Here is a 23,433-nt window from a genome sequence, read left to right on the forward strand (position 1 = left end):
ATTACAAAGGGCGTCAGCTCAGGTTTTGTTCCCAATCGCTTCTTTCTTTCCTTCCCTCTGTTCCGACTCTGCTGTTTGATTTCCAGACAGGTTTGACGTTTCCTCCCCCGGCGAGCCCTTCTGCGGGCTGCGGGCTCCAGCGCTGCGCCTTTGGGTGCCGGCAGTGTCCCTCCGGGGAGGGACAGGCTGGGACACAGGACCTGGAGCAGGCGGGCTGGAGGCTGCACACACTGCAGCATCCCTGGGCTGGCACCCACTGAAGCATCCCTGAGGTAGCACTGCCCGGGCCGCCCCCCCGAGCTCCTGCCAGCTCTGCCTGCTGCTCACTGCCTTCTTCCAAAATCATCTGAACGTGATTTTTTTTAATCCCTTAAAAAGCTCTTAGCTTTTCTACTTTGCTAAGAAAAGCTTTTCTACCAGAAGAAATGCGTCCAGCAGCCAGGGATTTTTGCCCTTTTTTATTCTTCTCTGCGTTTTGCATCTCTCAACGTTGAAGTGCCTGTCAATTAATTAAGAATTAATTAATTCCAATTCCTTTAATTTTTAAAAAATGGCAGGATCCAGCCACGCACCCCCTCGCAGAGCTGCCTGCTGCTCCCTCCTCCCTTCCTTGCAAGAGCAAATCTCATACAAACGGAGCCCTGCTGCAAAATCAACAGCTGTGTGGGAGGCAGAGGCAGCGTTTTGCATACGATTTTGATAAAATACAGCGTGTTTGGGAAACATGAGGGACAGCAAAGCCAACGCAGGGGGGACCTAGAGAGGCTATTGCCTCCGTCGAGACCCCACTGCTGAGATGCTCCTGTATGTTGATGGCTCTGGTGCCACTTTTCAGAGCCCCACAGTGCCGTGAGCAGGCATTGGTGGCACTGGGTGCTCTGGTGCAGCCCCCTGGGTGCCAGTACCCAGGGTGGGTACCTGAGGGGAGCGGCTCAAGGCGGGCATCGTGGGCATCGGAGCAGAGGCTTGAACCTGTGATGTTCTGCCTGCAGCTGCCTGTCGCTTCTAATTGCCGTGCCCAGCACCTGCTGGCTTTAAAATAAAATAAAAGGAGGAGAGGGGAGAAAGAAGGGTTTGGCTCAACAGCATGTCTAAATTAGCCTTATTGTGCTGGGAGCCGGGTGTCACGGTAAATCCATTTCCACAGCACCGTATATCTTTACTGAGTGGGATGTTGGGGGATAAATGAATGTTCTTCATATATTATCATGGCCTGACAGCGATCAGGCAGACAGAGGTGATGCAAAGGTGATAAATGAGAATGCTTGAATTAACGAAGTGTAGTTGTCTCTCATTAGGGGGAAATGAGTTCCCTTTACCACCAGCCGTTGGGCTTGTACAGTTGGCTCTCGCCTGCCTTTTTTTTTTAAATATCAGATAATTTGTTTCTTATTTACCTTTGCTCACCAAGTTGATGGCATGATATCACTTGCCCTGTCCGGAGCAGATGTGCTGGACTTGGGACTTTCTTGCTACCCACCAATAGCAGTGCCAAGTGCACGTGGGGGGATGCTGGTGCGGGATGGAGATGCTCCTGGGGACATCAAGGCAGGGACACAGTGTGCAGAAGGGGATGCTCAGGGCTGGGGGAGCGAAGTCCCTCTCTGCTGGATGAGGGAGGGAGAAGAAGTGGCTCTCTGGCAATCAACCAGAGCCAGGAAACCAGGTCCGCAGTGGGAATCTGCAATATTAACAAGTCTTTTAATGAAAAATACATCTGCTGTTCAGCTGCCTTGTGGCCCGAGACACAGGCATGCTTTGTGGTTCAGCAATGCTTGCTGCAAGACCTTTTATTTTACAAAAGTTGGAACAAAACTGGAATCTGTTTTTAATCTTTTCGCTTTCCCTCTTGCTGCCTTCCCTTGTCACCCTGCTGTTGCACTAACCCTGCAAAAGCTCGGTCAGGGTTTGGGAGAGGCCGAGGGCTGGGCTGGGTGCCCCAGCTTACAGCAGGAGGACAATGTGTACGGTCCCTCTGTCCAGTGACCCTGGCTGAGGCCATCCTGGTCAGGGCTGCTTTGCAAAGGAAGAGCGAGCTGTGGCTGGCTGCCTTTAGCTTTTCAAGGAGGGAGGTTTTTGTTTTTTTTTTTACCTGTCAGATTTGAGGCAGGCTGGGCAGGATCTCCTCAGCCTGGATTTCAAATGGCCTTATGGCAATCATGCCTGGAGGCAGGGGTAAAGGCTGGGTCACAACAATTCACTCTTTGCTGGTGCTTTTCATGCTGGGATTTCTTAGCAATTCCCAGAGAAGATGGCCTTTGCAAAGCCCAGCCTGCCGGTGAGGAGGGGAAGGGGCTGGGAAGGCAGCCTGGGGTCCCATGTGGGGTATTTGCTGCCAGACCCTATTGGTTGGTATGTTTGAGCATCCCCAGAGGTGGAGCACGTGTTCGGGCAGCATATGGCCCTGCCGGGGCTGCAGGCAGCTGAGTTTGCAGCCCCTGGGCGCTGCCTTCCCTTCCCTGCCACCCGCTACCTGCAGCCACAGAGGCACCGTTTATCGAGAGCGATGAGAGACCTTAGAAAAATAACAATAAAGAAAAGGTATGTGAATAGCATCTGTGAAATAATAACAAGATCCCGGGGATGGAGCTGCTTTCATCTGAGAGCTCTTTGCTAACCGCAGGTTGCTCCTGTCCCTCATTAGAGGGGGAGCTGGGCGGCGATGCGCCCGCTCAGATCTTCCTTTCCTTTCAAGATCCCCCCGTGGCATCCCGCAGGCTGGTGAGCTTGGCCCCTGCCAGCACATGCCTCCTGCTGCCAGCTGCTAAACTTGTTTTTAATCCCTCTAATCAGCCCCGCATCCAGCCCCAGTGGCAGTGGGAGAGCTGGGCTCGCCCGGGGCTGTCACGCCTCCCCGCCACGCTGCATCCCGCGTTGGAGATGTGGCAGGGCTGTTCCCGTGCTGGGAACTACGGAGTACGGAAACTCCACATCTTCCTCGGCCTGTCTGTGTAAGGCTGAACCAGCTTTGTGGCTGGTCACCTCCCAGCCGGGGTGGATGCTGGTGTCTCTGTGCCAAACCTGCTTCAGACCCCCGGCGAGCACCTGAGCAATGCAAGTGCTGGCAGGTGCCCTGCAGCTTTCCAGCTGGTTGGAAAATATCCATCAAAATTTCCCTTTCTGGGAAAAAGCCAGTTCAGCCAGGCTAAAATACTTGTGGGACTCTGTGTTGAAGCCTGGGGAGGTATCTGATGCTCTCTCACGTGGGGGCAGAGCAGTGTGGGCTCTCAGGGATGGGCTGGGGCAGGGCTGCCCCCGTGAACAGCCCCAGAGTGGGGTAAAACGTGAGGGGACCCCACCAGCAGATGGTGGGGGTCAGAGAGGAGAATGGGGAGCTCCAGGCACATGGACAGCTCGGTGCTGGCCGTGCCTGGTGCAGAGCTGGTGTTTCCAGTTGAAGCCCGCGTTGCTCTGCTGTGCTGCCTGCCAGCAGAGGGGTTTGCTGGCTGTTGGCCTGTGGCTACTTGCACTGGCTTGGGAAGGGCTTTCAGCATGGTCCCTGGTTGGACTTTTCCTATAACTAAATAATTTTGCTACTCTGGGAAGAGACTCTTCTGTGAGTGAGGACTAAGGCATATTTCAGAGCGTTTGCTTCTTGGTCTGTGGCGTGAGGGGAGGTGCAGGGGAAAGGTGCTGCGTCTTATTTCAAAGCTTGGTAGTTGACGTGCCTCACGTGAGCTCGGGAGAGGAGGGTTTTCTGCAGACCTCGAGAGCTACAGGCCCCTGCAGGCTGCTGGAGCGAAAAAGTGGGGTTGTGGAGGAGGAACTGTGTCAGACCCAGGTTACATCAGCAAGGTGGGCTGGGGGTCTTGCAAGGCTCATCGTCACCTTGGAGGCGAGGAGAACGATGCGCTGGTGAGCATGCGAGAGCACACTCAGACACCGGTGTAACATCTAGCAACGTGCTTTCAGCTGTGGCTAAACACATTTACACCAGTGTGTGCAAGAACAGGATCTGGCCTGGGGCCTCCAGCAGCTGTGGAGATGCTGGAGGCCAGAAGCAGAGTGTTTAAAGCCTAATGAAGATGCACTAGAAAATTATTAGCTTTGCAAGCAGCGTTCCTGTGTGCTGGAAATGGGGGTATTATGAAGTTCACACTAAGTCCTTGGAGATCTCTTGAGCAAGAGTGATCTGCATGCCACGCAGTGCTATTATTGGAAAGGGTGGCCTCACTGCCTATCATCTGGCTTTGCTGAGTTAGCTCCGTGGACTGTCGCCAAACATAAAGCATCTTTTCCTTGGCCGTTGCCAACCCACCTACTTGGAGTGGCTGATGACTTGTTTGTTCCTCAGCTCAGCTGGAAAAAGTGAGTGTCCCTGTGGGAGGGTGGGAAGAGGGAGTGTTGCGGGGTGGCATCTCCCAAGGAAAGATGCAGATTGCTGGGCTCGGGGATTCAGTTGGAGGAATGTTCGGTATCCCACTGGGATCTCAAGATGGTCCCGCTCAGCTCCTGCAGACGCCCTTTGCTGTGTGTTGGGCTGGGGCATTGCTGCCTGCTGGGCTGGGTCAACTCATCACCTCCAAGCTCCCGAGGGAGCTGCATGCAGTGGCAGAGTCTCCCTGCCTTCACCTCGGGGGGCATGGGGATGCTCTTTCTTGGCCTGAACCCAGCCCAGAGCAGCTGGCCTCTCCCCGGTGCGCTGCCACCCAGCCCAGCCTAGCTTTCCCAGCTCTTTCAGGCACTGGCGTGGCACAGGATGAGATGTAGTTCCCCTCTTGGCTCCATTGCTTTCAAGGCAAGGAGCACTTGCTGTGCTCCTGAATGGAGTGGGAAGCATCCTTTGGACTTGGCACTGGATCTGTGCATCCCTGCGGAGATGTGCTCCTCGGGGGGTCACTCCCCGGAGCTCCGACAGCAGCCGTGTGGGCAGCGCCTGCTGCTGCCAGCTCTCCTGCTGCTGCTCCAGCTGCAGATTCCCCTCTGTGCCACCGCTAACATAAATCCCCAAGTCCCTTCCATGTCAGACATGAAATGGTTGCTTTGCAATGAATTAGGTTGTTAGGTTTTTTAAAAAGAAAAAAGATGGAAAGCTTCCCTTTGGCTCCAGAACTGCTGCCCAAAGGACAGGAGCGGGAAGGAGGTGGAAGGTGCCATGCAGGGAGAGAGCAGGTATCAAAAGGAAACGAGGGATACCCAGGTGATTCCCCATACAAATAGGAATGACAGGAGAGACCTCCGGAAAGAGCCAAGAGGTGGGGCACAGGGACACAGCCTTACGGCCAAAGACCTTAAACCTGGCTAAGTGCAAGTGCTGGGGAGAAGGAGGTGTCTCTGCCCCCACCGCTCAGGATGCAGGAGGGGAAAGTTGCCCCGGGTGCCTCCCTGAGCAGTGAGCGTCCCTCCGCCGATGCTGTCAGCCCCACTGCTGCCACGGCTGAGAGCGAATTTGCAGATGAGCCGTACTGCATTAGGGGTGCACTGCTGCCGGCCCCCCTGGCTGTTTCCCTGGCAGGAAAGTTGGGAAGGAACTGGGAGTCTGGATCCCCAGGGGCCGTGCCTTTGCTCCGATGGAAGGTTATCAAACCTGCCATGTTTTTTCCAACCATTTCAGTTCTGGCTATAAGCGTTGCACAAGGAGAAAATCTGTGTAGTCAGAGGGCTCCTGACCAGCTCTAATCATGAACGATGCCTGGGTTCCCTGGCAGGTCGTGCTGCCTCGCTGTGGCACAGCGCCCAGCGGGAGGTGGCTGCCTGCCCGGGCAGGTGCAGGCAGGCGCAGGCAGGCATGCCCGTGCCACTTTTGTCCTAGGTGTTGCCTAACAAATGGCAGGATGCAAAGAGCCTTCCAAAACTTTCTAAATTAGTAGATCTTCCCCAGAATGGGTGCTGGAATCAAAGCGTCAGCCATTCCTGATTTGCTTAGAAAAACATGTATTTTCAGTCTTGTATTTTTCCCTTTTCTCTCCTTCCATCTTGCATCCCCACACATTTCCTTTTATTACCCGCCTCGTTCCTCCTCCTTTTTATGAGCTATTTTCAAACGCCAGGAAGGGCGAGATCCAAGGGGAGGAGGAGTAACCAAAAAAAAAAAAAAAAAAAAAGTGTGGTAAAATTATTTCACACATGGGGGGGGGGGGGAAGGTGTGGGTGTGGGGAAAGAGAACAGCTCCAATTCCTACATGACAAAAAGCAACTTCATTCATTTCCTGATGTAATTTTATCAGGTAGAAAGGTTTGGTTACATTTACGCAGCCCTAGAGCTCCCAGTGTTGGTCCTGGAGTGCTGCTGGTCCCTGAGGTGGGAATTGTCCCTCCTCCTCTGCTGCCCTGACCTGGCATGGGTTTGGTTTCAGGGCTTTGGTACCCAGGGAGCCGGGGCAGGATGATGCCAAGGTGGGAGAAAAGGAAGGATGAGCAGCTGAAAAATTTGGGTTAAGCCTAACTTTTACCAAGCTTGGCCCTGGGAAGGGTAGGAGAGATGTTGCAAATATCACCAGCTCCAAGGGAAGCATTTCTTCACACAAGGACAGTGTTTTGGATGATTTCCCATGTTTAATAAATAGGATTAAACCCAGCAACAACAGTGCTTACTGTGAACTAGGAGTTCAGGTTGTGATAAACTCCTTAGATGGCAAAATCTTCTTATGCTCAATTGTTTTTCTATTTAGCTGGGAAAACTGGAAATAACTGTTTTTGCTTGATCCGAACCAATCTTTAAATGTGATTTGTTTGGTTTGCTGGCCACACTGACAAATCTCATAGCCACTGGAAAAGGGAAAAAACCCCGAACCCAAATCCCAAAGGCAGCTTTTCTGAGCTGCTTGCTGCTGTGATGCTGAAGGTAGCCCTGGAGGACCTGATGCTCTGGCTGTCCCACATCGAAGGCCTGGCCCCTTCGTGCCATTGCCTTCGGTGAGCTTTGGAGATGACCCCGGCTGGGAGGAGGCTGGGGACCCGGCAGCAGGCATCATCCTGCCCACCTCCCTGTGGGTGAGCCCAGGCGCTTGCAGCAGGCTGGCATTTCACACCTTGGGGAGGGTGACATTTTCTTTGCAGCATTTCCACGTTCGAAAGCTGGCGTTTCACCCCAAGAGGAACCTGGTATTTATAAGGCAGGGCACTGGCATTTCATTCATTGTTACCATCCAGTGATTCAGACAAGGTCTCTTAGCCAGAAAGGTCAGCTGGGTCTCTGCTGTTCTTTGCTGCTTTTCTTTCCCCCCTGCCCCCAGGGAAAGAGGGAAAAACAAAGCCAAAGCCACACACCAGAACTGCTGATTGCCATTTTTCTTGCCTTGAAAATGAAGGTCTGCTATGCTACATAAAAGCTAAGGTTTTCCATAGTCCCGTCTTGCAAAGGCATCTTTTGTAAGGTTCTTATTTTGCTTTGAGTTCTAAAGATGCAACCCAGAGCCTGGTGCCGGGGTGGTGTGGGTGGCACCAGCAGTTCCCCCAGTGCTGTGCCAGTGCTCACCACTGCTCTAGTCATCCTGCGTCATCTTCTTTCTTGGCCTGAAGAGCCGAGCTGAAGCCCACATAGACTTTAATATGTTTTAAGGAACCCCAAACCACGTCTTCTCTGGCCAAACACCAGGTTTTGTCTCCAGAGTTGCCCTGGGGCAGGTGATTTCGCGTTGCCCCATCCAGGGTAGGCAAGGGATGAGGAGCAGGAATGGAAAAGCAAGTGCAGGTCCCTGCCGTGACTGTGGGGCTCTTGTTGGACTGGGGCAATATAGACACTGCCAGGGCCTGGGGAACATAAATAAAATCAATAAGAAGCTGTTAAATTGTGCCTGAACCTCGCAAGGAACAGCGTGGGGAGTGCTGGCTGCAGAGATGTATCTGCTGCCACTCTGCGGGCTGTGGCACATTCATTAAGTATCTTTAAGATGGATACACCCCCCAGTTCACCTCCTGCAAAAAGCCTGGGAATTTATTTCCTCCTGAACCGTGCCATCAATCACGGGTGACGGCACCGCCTCGGCACCGCGCAGCTCAGCCGCCAGACAGCCAGAGAGGGAAGCATGGGGCCGGCTGCCGTGCCTCGATGGGAGGGGGCTGCCTTCAACCCTGCATCCCGGCCAGGAAGAGGGGCAACCCATTCCCCTGCCCCCGGCACCGCGCCTGTGGGGAGGGCTGTCTTGCACCACAAATGCCTTTGTGCATCTTCTTGCACCGCGCGGGATGCTGCTGCCTCTCGCCTGCCTGCAGCCAGGCCCCGCGTCCCCTCGCCATCCAGCGTTGCGTGCATCCATCGCTCATCCCCGCAGGCTGGCGCCGTGGAAAGGGGTTGATGGTTCCTCCTCTTCTGTCTCCTCTGCACAGCACCCTGCAGCCCTGGCCCTTCCTCGGCACCCTGGCTCCGCTCCCAGCCCCGTGCCTGGTGCTCGCCAGATGGCTGCTGGGAGCTCCTGGGGCCCCTCACTACCTATGTAGGTGGAAGAGCCCACAGTCCTTGCAGAAAAAAATTTTGCTGTGCCTGACCTGATGCTCGTAGCTTTTATCGGAGCAGCCAGACAGGAGCAGGATGAATCCAGTAACCCGCAGCAGTATGGGAGATGCCGGGTCGACATCGGAGCTGCTTTGCTTTCCCTCCCTCCTCCGCCTGCTGTGTCAGTGATGCTTTGGACTGGAAAGATGTGACAGGTCCACTTAGCAGGGGAAAAGACCAGCCAGAGGGGGCTGAGGGACCCTCCTGCCCTGCACCCTGCACCCTCTGCCCAGCCCCTCCCAGACCCGTGGCAGCCCCTTCCCTTCCCTGCGCTCGCATTTCACCCTCTGGTGCCTTCAGCTGTCAGCCAAGGTGCACGGTGCATGGTACTTCCATTTATGCAGAGACCTGGGTTTTACTTCTTTCTGTAATTTCTTCTGATGCTTTTAATTTTTTCCCCTATATCAGCTGGGAACCTACAGATTATCCCATAAGAGCAGAATAAAGGCTTGTCAACCTTTCTTACACGCTCCTTGAGACGAAAATAACTTCCTGAACCCCTTATAATGCTTTATTTTCTGCCGCTTCTGCTACTCTGAGTATAATTTGACTGACTAAAGGATCTTGAAGCTAAGAAAAAAAATAGATAAAGTAGACTAATAATAATAATGATAAAAACTGCTCCCAGGAGGCTGATAAGGGCCTGGAGACTCACACTCCGGCACCGCCTGCCAGGGCAGGTGTTCACCCAGCTTTTGTTCCCCATCTCCGAAAGCCGGTGCTGGGAGTGGGGACAGCCGGTCTTTGCAAAAATGGGACATTTTTCAAGAGAAGAAAGGTATTGTGTCCCCTGTGATATGGAAATGAGCAGGGAGGTAAGGGCAGGGAGAGAGGATTTCTGATGGTAATGAGGCTTTACACTGGCTTTCTTGCCTTGCCTCCATCCCTCCCTTTCAAATGTAGGTTGGGGTTTGAAGGGCTGTTTTATTCTTTCCCTTGGATTGTTTGTCATGGTTTTTTTTTTAACCCTGCCTGTTGTGGTTTTTATAGATAAAACATGGAAGCTGCGATGAAGGGGAATTTGGGGAGGGCTGGGAGATGCTGCAGGGGTTATGGTTACCAAGCTGGGGACGATGCTACGATGCTATAAGCTCTTGTAAGCGGGTTAAATGGGCTTGGCAACGCTTTCCTCTCCCATCCCACAAGCCTCAGCACTGCCAGAGATGGATGCGACCTGCTGAGCTGGAGCAAAGGCTGCTGGTGGAGGCTGGTGCAGTGGTTGAGACCATGGTGGCCATGCCATCCCTGAGCACGCTGCCTCAGCTCCACAGTGCTGGTGTCCCCGGGCTCCTATGGGGATGCTTCTAACTCTTGGATGTTGCTTGTGAGCAACCTTATAGCACCTCTTTTGGAGGAACAGCCTCTCTTCCTTTCAGATAGCTGAAGACAGAATATTCCTTTTGCTCCTAACTTAGCAGCTGTGATAGTGCTTGTGATTGTCCAACAATTGTGCCTTATTTTTAGTCTGAGCTTGTCTAGATTCAGCCTCCAGCCACTAACTCTGGTCTGACATTTATTTCCTGCCTTGAGGAATGCTGTGCTAGTCCAAAACCCTTCCTCATGTAGGAAGCTGTGCTGCTTGATGGAAAGAGCTGGACACAAATTTCCTGTGCAAACAGTTTCTGGCGGAAAACAGGTTTGGGCTGAGCTCAGTTTGTCATGTAGAATATGTGGTCTTTGCTGCAGAGGGGAACTTTCTCCTCTGAAAAGCCAGTGCTGCAAGCTCATGGACATGGCTACTTTGGGAACAAGGTAAGGAGCAGATGACTCGGGGCTTGCCAGAGGAATGAGGGGACACTGAGCGAGCAGGAGCGGTTCTTGGGCCGTTGCAGGGTTGCTGTTGCCTCCGTGTTGCAGATGGCCGCTAAATTCCTGCGCGGCCGGCAGTGCGGCAAGCTGCCTCAGCCGGGGGAGCCCGGGATGCACGGCGAGGGCTCCCCTGGTGCGTGACTCTCGGTGGCTTTCATCCAGTGTTCATCTGAGGAATTTCACAGAACCTCCTGGGGTGGCTCATCTGCCCACCCGTGGGCACAGGAGCTGCCTGCCCTGCCTGCCCTGCCTGCCCTGCCTGCCCTGCCTGCCCTGCCCGTGCTGCAGTGAAGGACCACTGAAATCTGGCCGATTTCAGAAAGTGCTGATTCAAAACACAGCCGGCGCTCTGAGGGTTGCCGCGGGTCAGGGGGGCTCACAGGTCAAATTCGCTGTTCAGGCAGGAGCTGTAAGCAAAGCTGCCTCATGGTGAGCTTCGCTGGTGTTTGTTCTGGAGCTCCCTTTTTAGCCAAAGCCCTTGAGCTACACTGGTGGTTGCTCCCCCCCCTGCCCAGCAGATATTGCTGCTCAGCTGTTTGGTTTTATCCCTCCCAATTTTACCAGAAGTGACAGTAAATCTATCCCGTACGCACAGGACCGTGCGGGGCGTTTAAACAATCATTCGCATCCAGATGTGTTGATAGCTTTGGGGTATCTCCTGACAACGTGGGTTGATGCTGGATATATTACGCCATAAAAGTTAATGTTCGGAGTCTGACATTCAATCCACAAGAGCAAGTGAGCATTTGGCAATGAGCTCTGCTGCATGGGGTAGCCCCATCACCCATGGGTGCCGAGAGGGTGTCCGATGGGTGCTGGGGATGTCTCCCATCAGACCTCCCTGCAGACACCACTGCACCACCATTTACAGGCTCCCAAGCACCGCTGAGGTACCTATACAGCTCGTCTCCACGTCCAAAAAGCCCATTAGCCTGGGAGGAGGGGGAGGAGGGGGAGCGAGGGGACATGGCAGAGGAAGATAAGGCTGGGGAGTGGAGGATTTGCAGGGAGTTAATGGGCGGTGAATTGGCATTATGCCCTGGCAGGTTCTCATTTCCCTGGTTCTGTGCTGGCTCATCCGCACCCCAGCGCGGGGAGGGAGCGTCGCCCCGAGCATCCCCACCTGCCACGGCTGGACCGGGCAAGGCAGGGCAGGCACTGCGTGTGTCGGGGGGGGGGGGGGGGGGGGGGGGGGGGGGGGCACGGCAAGGGGAACGCAGTCAGAGCGGGGGGCTGCCCCAGCACGTCATGGCCACAAGCCCCCGGAGCACAGGGAGCTGGGTATGCAGCTCTGGCACGTGGCCCTGGGTCCTCTGGCACACAGCGGGTGGCAAAAGGGACAAAGCAGAGGCAAACAAGGTTACTTTGCTGCTGTCCCGCTGGTGATGCTGAGGGAGATGCTCCATTTTAAATCAAACCCAGATCAAAGTGGAGATGGCTCCTCTGCTGCTTGGGGATATATAAGGCTGTGTCTGAGCTCGTAACAAAAGGGCAGCTTTTACTACTTAAAGCCATCTCCTTGCTCTGCTTCACTCACCTATGCTTGCAGAACAACCCAGTATCTGCTCTGCTTCATATTACGTTGGCTTGCAGGAGCTGGAGGGAGCTCACTGTGGCTTTCCCTCTGGGCAGGAGCGGTGGCCGGGCTCGGGCTGTGCCCACTGTGAACTGGGGAAGGATGCTGACTCCATACGTAGGTTATTTTTGAGGCTTCCTTAGGCATGAGGGCTGCAAAATGGTGTTTTGCTGCCCTGCTTCTAGGCGGCAGGGCAGGGTGTCCCCCCTGCTGGCTCAGCCTGCGCCCCCAGGGCAAGTCCCTGCTGGGGAACTGGGGTGCAGTGGGGCTGGGGGCTGGCAGCACGGTCTGGCCCCGCGGGCACGCTGGCACTGTGGCTTTCCTCTCCGTGGGGCAGAGAGAGGCCATCGCCTCAGCCAAAGCAGAAATTTTCGAGTGCTGTTATTAACTCTCCAGCTTGTCCTCTCCCGGTGCCTGGAGAGCACTCTCGGCAGTGGCACTGTGACTGCTTAAGTCCTTCACTGTGGCCACCATGTCCCCAGCACGCCACACCAGGGACTGCTCGCTGCTCCAGGAATGTGACAGTGGTGCTCGGCGTAGGGCCAGGAGCATCCCAGACGGCGGCACGCTGGATCTGGGAGCCGCTGGTGATGGGCAGGCTCTGGGGATGTGGCTACAGGTGCTTTGGCCACAGCAGGTCTGGGTGCCCTCCTCTGCATTAGCCCCAGTGGAGAGCCAAACGCTGCCGGGGAAGAGGTCCCCAGCAGCAAGGGGACATGGTGGGACAGTCACCTGCAGGCCAGACCCTGCTTGGTTCGGGGGCTTCTGCAAGACCTTTTCTCTGCTTGTATTTTCTTGCAAGGCCTGGATGGATGAAATGGACTTTGCAGCTCCAAATCCCTTAATCTGCTGTATACTTAACAGTATTAGCCAGACTACAGGAGTCATATACAGAGTAATGTATCTCAGCGGAGGAAACACTTAGAATTTCATGCTGGAAAGAAATGTATTCCTCATTTTCTCCTGTCTCCTACTCATCTACACAGAAGTACATGAAAGTCACGATAAGGATACATTAAACATGCAAAGAAATGTCACAGCTGAAATACAACATGCTCTCCTGGCAATTAACCTGGGCAGCCTGGCAGGAGCTGCTCAGGGTGAAACCTGAGGTCTAGCACTGAGGCAGATTTTCAATTGTATTTTATTTCTGTTTTCTGAAGAAGCAGGGCGATGCTGGGCACCGGTCCCTGCCAGAGACCGAGCTGTGGGATGTCCCTTCACCACATGAACCACTGGGTCTAACCTGTCCTCACCTCCAAGAGGCCACTGCGGTCCCCTGGGTGCAGACTGGGCTGTGGGCATTGGTGCTGCCCCTGGGACCTGCCGTGGCCCAGAGGAATGAAGCTGGGTTAATTAACAATATCCAGCTGTGGGCTGGCTTCAGGGGCGGTTTGTTGGCTGATGTGGATAAGGTGCAGCTGTGGCTGGTTCCTGCTAAGCAGTTAAATAGCTCTAAGGGGTATGGAAGGGGAGCAGCTAGTGGAGTCAGGTCTGGAAGAAGCAGAGGGAGGAGGGAGTGCCCTGGATGTAGGAGAGGTAAGGAAAAGGATGCAGCAGAGGCAAGAAGCAGTGGGACTGGCCTGAAGAGTATGAAGAAACAACACGGACAGTAGAATCTGACCGATAGTAAAGGCCTTGTTGCAGCCTGCTAGCTTGGTTGTGCTACAACAGCCCTGAGCAAGCACAGCCTGTTGCTGGCAGTGGCTGACTTAAAGCATCCCCCCCCTGAGGATGTGGTGATGTTTTTAAAGAAGCGTCTCCACCCTGGGTATCCCATAGCAGAGTCTCAGGTGTAAGTCCAATGAGGTGATTTATTTGGGTGGTATGGTACTAGAAACTGTTCCAGCTGGGTGTCTCCGCAGAGGGACCGGCCATAATGTTAGGGTCTAGGGTGTGCCCATTCCTCGCTGGGTCCCTTCCTTGCCTCTCGGTGTGCCGCTTCTTTTCTTACCTCTAAGGCTGCAGGTTCTGCTGCTGAGTGTGGCAGCTTTCCTTGCTTCCTTGTCTTCTAGCTCAGATGGGCTCTGGGGCCTTTTACTTAACTAGGTGAAAGTTCAGCACATCTAGATGAAAGTTCACAGCTTACAGCCTAAGGCTTCAGCACATCTAGCTACTAATGCCAAGTAAGTTATGCTAAGCAATTAATATCCTTTATTTCTTTAAACTCCTCCTCTTGTTTTTATTAATTATTCCTGCTAGTATGTTAAGCAAAGCTGGCGAAGCCTTTCCAAACGTGTGATCAACTTCCATGGTCTTACATGCAAAATGATTGCAAGTAACAAATTTAAGAGAGTCAAAGCTGGTAAGATTACCACTGTGTGGAGCATGAGGTTATCAATTCCTGTGGCTGCAGGTGACCACCCAAGGAGAGTTTCCCACCAGTGCTGGTCTGCATCTCTTTTTAATCTTTCAAACACATGATATATTTCATCTACATAATGGTTGACAGTAATTAGAGGTTTTTTTCCCATCAGTTCATATATGTTTTAATAGTTGATATAAGTCATTGTGTTGTAATAGTTTCCTTACCCGCGTAAGATTCATTCCAATTGAAGCAGATAACAAATCTTTAACTCGTGTACAATTAGACTGTAACAATTGATGGGATGTAACAGGAGCTGAATAATTAAAATCACGCCCTATAATTCTAGTAAAGTTACAAATGTTTGAAGGATTAGTTGGCTCTACATATTGCCTGTGAATAGAAAGTCGCAAAGGGTCCTTATGCAAACACATCCTTTTCCAGTATTTTTAAGTCAGTTGCAGGGGTTTCATTGACACATATTTCAAAATGACAAACACTTTGCTTGGTGTCAAGATGTATGCCTTGGGCTTTAATGGTGTTTCTTTTACAAATGAATCCTTGTTGTTCCTATATGATACATGCGTCAACATCAACAGCTTGCCATTTGGTTCCGCTTTGTTGTGCCCGTACCCTGTGTTCTAATGGAAAGAGAGCGGTTCCATGGTGATTTAATCCTAGCTCAGCCCCTGGGTGTATGGTGTACACCAGTATCATATCCTGTGGAGAAAAAGGTTGTGACCTTATTGTTAATGGGGTCATAAGTAAAATTGACCAAATACCATCAGGCTTGCAATTCTCTTTCAAATTCGGTTGCATTGTTCCAAATTACTTTTCCAGCCTCTGTGGGTAAGGTGCCTTCTACATCTTCCCTTATAGTTGCTCCTGCTGTAGACTGCATCCACTGTTAGGCTTGGATACAGCTAAGAGCTGGTGAAAGATTGCCCTGGACTGTTCCAAATGCCTTTACAATCAGCTGGTGGTCTCTCTTACTGATTTTCTCCCACTGAGGCAATATATCAGATAAGAGCCATTGATTAGTTCCCAATGCTAATAGAGAGGATTGCAATGGGTGTTGTCATTTGTTTAAATCACTTGTTGTTGTGCTTAGTCTGTTTATGAGTACTTCAGCATCTATACTATTAGGACTCCCAGTCCTGTCCCTATGGTCCAGTTGCATCCCTTGTTTGCTTGGAAGGGGTAAGGGTTGACCCGTGTAACTCTGCTGGCCAGAGTGGTGAACAGGTTGGTTTGATCTTCATTTGCATCAGTAGTTCTACTCGCTTAAGGGACCATGAGGGATTAAATTCCACTTGTTGCTGTCCTGCATGTTGGATTGCGCATGGTCCAATTCCAGATATTTGGGAGAATACCTCTTCTCTTATTCGTGGAGTTGGGGTAGGACTTATCATGGTGGGCAAAGAAACTGTGGTTGGTACGGGGTCAACACTTTCACAGCATACATTAACCTGTATCCTATTAATTCTTAACGTAGAATCCATTGTCACGCAACAACCGGTGTTAAGCGTTAAACAACAACTGGTATTATTGAGACAATGAGACCTGTCCCTACTGTTTACCTCTGTTAAGGCTAAATTATAAACCTTATCTGATTCACAACAGAAATCAAGAGTCTTCCTATCGGGTGTTTTAGGAATTGGGAACCATGTTCTGCTATAATCTAGGAAAATGATCTTCCTTTTGGTTTTGTTTACTTTCCACTAATTTGCATCATCCATCATTTTTATACTTAGCCGTGCTGTAGCGGTCATCAGTCAATAATATCAAGAGTAGTGAGATGTCCCACTTCATTCTTCATTGATGGGAGAGTTTTTCAGGAGTCAGTTATTTGTCAGCTGGTTGGCTGACCACCTGTTTAATGTGAAAGTGGTGTATCCAGTCTTATTTTAACAGCAAAAAAGGAACATTGTAAAGTGGTATATGGACCTTCCTACTTAGGTTCTAGTTTGGATTTTCCCGAGAACACCTTAATTAAAACTTCATCTCCAGGTTGTATATCGTGTACCTGTATTTCCAGAGGTGTGGGCTGATACCATCGAGCATGCCTTCTGTTATTTTCAAACCCTTTCTGCATATGCGTGTGACATGTTGGGTCATCTGTTCATCTCTGTCCAGTAGGCTGGTCTTTTCTGGGATATACATTTCTGGTATAGTTAAATGGCTCCGAAAGAGAATTTCTGCTGGTTCTAGTCCCGTGGATCGTCACAGAGCATTCCATACATCCCGTAGAGCTAAGTTCAGTGCTTCTGGCCATTTTAAAGCAGCGTGTATACATATTTTTGATATTTTCCCTTTTAACTTTCTGTTCATTCTCTCTGTTTCTTCCGAAGACCGTGGGTGATAGGGAGTATGCAGGTTTCTGTCTATTCCTAATGATTTATACAGTTGGTCGATTATGTTTGCTGTGAAATGAGCACCCCTGTCTGACTCGATTGACTCTGGAGCTCCATGTCTGGGTATGACATCCCTCAGTAAGGCCTTTACTGCTCCTGCTGTGTCAGCCTTTCCTGGTGGGAAGGCTTCTACCCCGCCTGATAACTGATTTACTATCACTAGGAGTGCTCGTACCTGCTGGCAGATGGCATATCCCTGTAATCTATGTGCCGTCTTTGAAAAGGAGAGTAGTCCCGCAGTCGCCCTCCTAACTCTGAACTCGGCCTGATGCTTGAGAACCTCTGACAAGCTGGGCAGCCGTCGGTGATGCTTTTTGCAGCTGCATAAACCCCTGGCACTGCCCGTACTCTTTGCCCTTGGTTGGCTGCTGCCGCTGCTCCTCCACGAGCTTTACTGTGAAACCACCTTGTCACCATAATTACATATTTTTTGGTAATATTGGTTTTCCTCCAACTGTCTGTCTTCCATCATCATTTTGTTCTTCTTCCCACTTCTCTCATTGTTTCTTTTCTTCTGATGAACAGTGCTTTTCATACGTGGTTTTGGTACCCGCTAGATTTGGCTGTTCGCTCCAGTTCCCCGCTGGCATTGTAACCGTACGTTCCCTCAGAGGCTGTTGAGCCGCAGCCTTTGCCGCTGTGTCAGTCGAGACATTTCCTTCACTAATTCCTGTGGTGTCCTTGGTATGATCTGGACAATGTATTACAGCAGTTTCTTTGGGTAGCTGGACCGATTCCAGCAACCTGAGTATTTCTTCTCCATTCAACACTATTTTCCCTGATGATATGAAAAATCCTTGTTCCTCCCATAGCATTCCCGTTGTATGGCATACCCCAAAAGCATACCGAGGTCCATCTGACGGGTTTCCTTTTTCCCAGACATGCTGTATGTGTCAGTCCCTTACATGATCATCTTTGCTGGAAGTGGTTCAGCTTCTATCACTGGCCCTTGTGTGACTGCACTGTACCTGGTCCATCGTTGTCCACGTGGGCAGTAAGATGAGCCACCTACAATCAGAGTTAGATCTGGGTACTGCAAAGGAACATCAGTTAAATCTGTTCTTGGTTTGCTTGAGGTGTGCATCAGCTCTTCGTGCTGATGATGTTCTCCATCAGCCGGCAAAGGGGTGAGGGTTGCTGGATTCCCAGTATTGCAACTTCAAAACCATATTATCCACCATTAAAAGGACCAGCTCATACCTAGGTGCCCGCTGTGGCACCGCTGCTTGGGTTACATACCCTTTTGACAGTATTTCCACCTCATGTGGGGCACAAACTGTTATGGGGTGTCCCAGAATGAGGGGGCAACTTTTCACTAATACTGTAGCCGCTGCTGTCACTAATTTGATGTGAGCTGGCGCTCCTGAGCAGTGCACGACTGGCCTCTCCGGTGGGGTCCTAATCTCTGCGTTACCACTCCACTGGCTTTTCCTTTTTGTTTGTGCATGTACAAACTGAAGGGCTTTGTATAATCTGGGAGCCCAAGAGCAGCAGCAGATGCTAAGGCTCCTTTTATTGCTTTAAAAGCTCGCTCCCTCTCCGGGCCCCACGTAATAGCCTCTACTTCTCTATTTCTTGTTGCCTCTGTCAGAAGTTTCATTAATTCCCTTAACCCGGGAATCCATGGCCAGCAAAATCACACAGCTCCGAGGAACCCTCTTAACTGTTTCTTTGTGAGCAGTCGTGGAAGCGTGACTATAGCTTCTGCTCTTTCTGGGTTTATTATTCACTGTCCTTCCCTTAAGATAAAACCTAAATATTTAACTTCTTTCTGACACAGCTGAAGTTTGGATGGAGCTGTGCAGTGACCTTTCTCTGCTAAGGCAGTACCCAGCTGCACAGTGACTAATACACAGGCGGTTTTGTCTTTACTTGCTATTAGCAAATCATCTACATACTGCACAAGAGCTGATCCACCTGGTGATTCTATATCCCTTAAATAATTTCACAGTATTCACGAAAAAATTCTAGGAGACACTGTGAATCCTTGTGGAAGATGTGTCCGAGTTAATCGTCGCGCTTTCCATGTGAAGGCAAATGGAAGGTGGCTGTCCTCGCCTGGTGGGATACGAAGGAAGACAGCGGTTTGATCAATCACAGTAAAATATTTTGCCCAATGTGGTGTTTGTAAAGGTATGGGTGAGGGCTTGGGCACCACCAGATAAGGAGCCGCGGTGTGCTGGTTAATTGTCCACAAATCTTGTACAAAACAATATCCTGGGTTCCCACCTTCATCCGATCTATTCTTTTTTACAAGTATAGGAGTATTATATAGACATACACATACTTCTAAAATTCCTTGGGCTAAATACTGGTCTGTTTGCTTTTGAATAGTTTTTTTAGCCTCTTGGGGAGTAGGATGGTGTTTCACAGCAGGTGGAGTTCCTCCCTTTGTTTTTATGTTCATGGGTTGAGCCGACACTGAAAATCCTGCCTCAGTGCTGGCTTTACTCCGTAGCTTTGTTGATATGGATTCTAGTGCCTTTGGGATTTTAGATTCATTCTTTGGGCTTTCTGAGTATACACTCATTCCCATGATTATCAGGTCTGTTCCCTCAGGTGGCAAGCGTAATTCCACGTCTAAGGCCTGTGAGAGATCTCTCCCTAGCAAGCGTGCTGGAGAATCCTCTGCTAGTACAAATCTCCCCCGTATACTCTTGTTGCCTATTGTTACTAACAGGGATTTACTCAAATTCCTTTCTCCGTGCCCCATGACTCCACATATTAACATTTCGTCTGTGATCCTAGATCCTTTGGGAGTAAAATTCAAAAGGAATAATGTTGTTCCTGTATTGACCAAAAATTCAACTTCCCAGCCTTCCACTTTGCCTGTATGTCCTTTTTGATCTAATTGTGTTTCCCACATACTAAGGACTTCTAACCCTTCCAGTCCCTCAGGATCTACCAGGTCTCCTTCCTCCTGTCATTGCGAGTCGTTATTTTCACGGGGTGCTCCTTTGCATTGATAATTTTCTTCCATCGTCACTCCCCCCCCCCTTCCCCAAACAGAGGGGACATTCTTCTTGTGCGTGTCCCAGATTCCCACAATACCAGCGTTTCCTTTCTTCATTTCCGCCCCTTCTCCCCTCTCTATTCCCTGGTCTTGGGCCAACGCCATGCCTGGCCTTCCTCTTCCTCGACTCCTGTCTCTCATCTGCAAATTCCCTGTTAGGGCTGCAGCCACTGAGTTCGCCTCTTGTTCTTTTGCTTTCTTTCTCTTCTTCACTTGCTCAGCCTTTTGTTTCCCCTCTCGCCCATCACATACGAATATTGTCACACTTAAATTTTTTTGCAGTCTCCCCTTGCCAAGCTGGCATACATTCTTTAACATATTTCCATATGTCAGGGGCCACTTGATCTGCAAAGACAGTGATTGTGAGCACGTCCTGGAAGTTTTGGGGGGTCATTCCCCCATATTTTAACAGGGTTGGTCAGAGCTGTCCCCAGAAGTCACTGGGGTGTTTGTCTAGCCTCTCTCTACACACTTGTACTTTAGTCCAATTTACTCCTAGCTCACCACATACCTTGGTTGCCTCCAGTAAGTTGCAGAGGTCCTGTTTGGTGAGTGGCTCCATCCCCTGCATTATGACAGTCCCAATTTGGGTCATTTGTTGGCCAAGGGTTTCGATTTCCCCTGGCCTGTTGCGCTAACTCTGCATCTTTGTTAATTATTTTATCTCGCTTATTCAGCCGAAACAATTCTCTCAAAAGTACCTGAGCCTCGCCCCAACTCGGATTATACTCTGTGTGTATGTTAGAAAATAACTGGGCACATCTTTCAGCATCTTCCCTCAGCCTCGGCATTTTCCTGCCTTGTAAGGCTCGGTCTCTGGGGTTCCGGGGTTGTTAGTAAATACGTGCGATACAGCGGGAGGAGGGTTTGCTCTGCCTGTTCCTCCTCACTGTGGAGCGGCAGGGTGGGGTAAGGTGTTGGAGACCATAGGCTAGAGTCTGGCAGCCAGGCAAGCAGAAATAGGCAGCAGAGAAGGAGCGTTAGGCATGTAAGGCAGGACAGGCACCATTGGCCTGTCATCTGGGGTACCAGCATCTGCTGCCACAAGCGTCACCTTTGGTAAAATCTCTTCCTCCTTCTAACAGCAGCTTGGGTGATTCCTTTCCCATGCCCGGTTGTCCTAAACGTACCAGTAATTCACCTGTTCTGGGAATCTGTTCTTTAGATGGTGTTGCAAAAAGGTGAGTTCTGCTGGTCAGAAGTCCCCTGCAGTGGCCACCAGCCTGTTCATTTACCCTCCTTGGCTGTGAACGGCCAATCTTCCTGACACGATGTAACTGTGCACATTTTTGACGGACCAACTGTGCTATCAATCTTTTTCCAGTTTTTCCAATACCTCAGCTAAAGACGTCCCCTTCTCTATTTTCCAGTACCTGGGGTACAGGTGCCCCCTTCTCTATGCCAGGTGTGTTTCCCATTGTTTTCAGCTACTAAGAGGAGCTCACCCCTTTCCTGCGTGCACCCTCCTCTGGGCAGGACTCGAATCCACCCCAGTACCGAGAGGGACTCAAACCCACTACAGTATTTTCACTAAATCTGCTCAGGGCATTTTAACACTCACCCTTTGATGCCTCCTGCTCCGAAGACCCCTGGTGAACTCACCTGCTGGAGATGAGAGGATCTGATGGGGGTGGCCTGGGGTCCCATCTGGGTCACCAGACTGTTAAGCTTCTCCGCCCTTGGCATCAGCTTACAGCCTAAGGCTTCAGCACCTCGAGCTACTAGTGCTAAATAAGTTCCACTAAGCGATTAATATCCTTTATTTCTATACAAGGTGAGGAGCTGGTCCCTCATCTTTACAGCTGGGTGTTTGCACGCCCCATGCCTGGCACTGCTCCTGTTTGCAGAGCCGATAACTGATGGCGGGGAAGACTTTATTGTCTGAGGAATACTTATGCAAACAAGCACAATGGCTTAATAGAGAACACCTGGAGAAATCTCCAAAGCAAGCATCATAAATTCCCCTTCCCTTGGATTTATGGGGAGATTTTTCACAGATATTTATGGTTTCCCAGGTGCGTTGTTGTGACTCCTTAGCATAGATTTGCATGGCGTGCTGCAGGAGCTGGTGAGGCACCAGGAGAGGGGAGCGGTGATGGGGCAGCCCTGTGCTCATACTGGGATGGGAGTGGTGATCCGTTTCTCGATCCCTTGGCAAATTCCCACGGTGTGTGGCAGCTGGCAGCCCTGCCAGCGCCGGATGAGTGCCCAGAGAGGCTGGTGGGGGAGACTAGGTGAATTTAGGCAGCCCTGATGGATTCAGACGGTCCTGATAGAACGCAGGCAGAGGTGACCGCTCTCCCGCCCGCAGTGCCGCAGCCCTGTCTGAATGCGCTGGCTGCAGGGACGCAGGCAGGGAAGGTTCGTTTTCTTGCTTTTAGGGCTTTGGCACCATTAGGCTGCTTTGTGGGAGCCTGCTGGGTGCTGGGACGCCCTGGCCAGCTCCAGAGGCAGCATGTGTGCACCTGGATGCTGTGGCTGAGAGAGCAGCCAGCAGGGTCCATATCTGAGCACCTCTGGTGATGTCCAGGACATTAACTGGTGCTAATTAAGTAGGATGTGTACGCATCTCATCCAAGACTGTCATGGTAAGTCTGTGACTTGGGGTGGCTGGAGTTTGTGGAGCAGTTTCGTGCCCCGCGGGGCTGGGCTCAGCACTGCTGTGGGGCACCATGCCCCATCCCACCCATGTGGGACCGGGGCAATGCCAACACTCCCCAGTCACCCTCTTAAAATGCCCACTGCTGTCACCAGCCAACCCACCGAAGCCATCTCTTTCTCTTTTCCAGGTCTCTTGCCTCGCCAGCAGGTCCTTGCAAGATTTCAGCTCTGGTAAGTGCAATAGCGTTTCCTCCTTGCTGCGAGTGTGTCGGAGTTACGCATCGCGTGGTGCTGGAGCAGCAGCGGGGGCTGGGCACCGTCGCTGCCCCCCAGGCAGGTGTGAGACCCTGAGCGTGCCTCTGCCAAGGAGCCAGCTCCTGCGTGCTTCACCCCAGCACGAGCGGGGGGCTGCGTGCTGGCGCAATTATTTCCCCGCCACGTGAAAATTGGCTGAGATGCGTTTATCGCTGCCTTTCTGTAATCCGCAAAGTGAAACTGCGTGGGCATCTTTGATTCTTCCTGGGTAAACTTTGACGGATGGGAACTGAAAACTTCAATTGAGTAATTGGTGTGATGATTGCAATAACAGCCGGGAGGGCTCTGCCACCACCGCTGCAACAGCTGTGGGGTGGGACTCGGGGGACCTTTGGAAGGATAAGAAGGTGGGGTGATGAGTGGGAGGAGAGGAAAAACCTCCCTGGGGAGCTTCGCAGGGGAGCCAGGCTTAGAGGAGCATTTAGGACCGGGAGGAAATGTGAAAGTCAGAGGTTGTGGTGCTGGCTGCTAGCTGGTTTCGTCACCTGTAACCTTTCCAGCCACAGGCTCCTCTCAGGCCACCTGCTCTGCCACCGGCCACCCTGCTTGCTTTCTCTTGGGGGACCCAGTGGGCAGAAGCATAAAATTTCCCCTTTCTCAGGCTCAGGTCCCTATGCCACTCTGTGTTTGACGTTTTCGCACTTCCAAAGCCCCCGTGGGTTTCCTGACTATACACTTAACCCAGCAGAAAGGGTCCTGCTTCTGTGCTGGGATAAATTAGCCGGGCTGTCTTGCACGCAGCAGGGCTACCTCATGTTCCGTTGTCTTCATCTTTGCCCTCTTGACATGTTTTCTCTAAAAAAATATGTATTTATCAAAAAAGGAGCTTCTCTGTTTGATGCTACCTGTTGGGTTGATAATTGAGTCCCACCGAAGGCGCTGACACTGGCCGTGTGCCCAAGGATTTGTTGCCATTGTCCTAGGTTGTGTGGACCTGTTGAACTTCAGGGTTTTTCTTTTCTTTAG

General features: G+C 51.4%; 1 protein-coding gene across 1 annotated transcript in view; it reads left to right on the forward strand.

Annotated features, from left to right (window-relative positions):
* LINGO1 (leucine rich repeat and Ig domain containing 1) overlaps positions 1-23,433 on the forward strand; it is a 170,316-nt gene that overhangs the window by 35,929 nt on the left and 110,954 nt on the right. Inside the window, exon 3 of the mRNA XM_040602075.1 lies at positions 22,341-22,383. The gene's annotated coding sequence lies outside the window, so the exon portion shown is untranslated. The remainder of the gene's footprint in view (positions 1-22,340; positions 22,384-23,433) is intronic.

The sequence above is a fragment of the Falco naumanni genome, chromosome 7 (assembly GCF_017639655.2).
Source record: "Falco naumanni isolate bFalNau1 chromosome 7, bFalNau1.pat, whole genome shotgun sequence".
Classification (NCBI taxonomy): Eukaryota; Metazoa; Chordata; class Aves; order Falconiformes; family Falconidae; genus Falco; species Falco naumanni.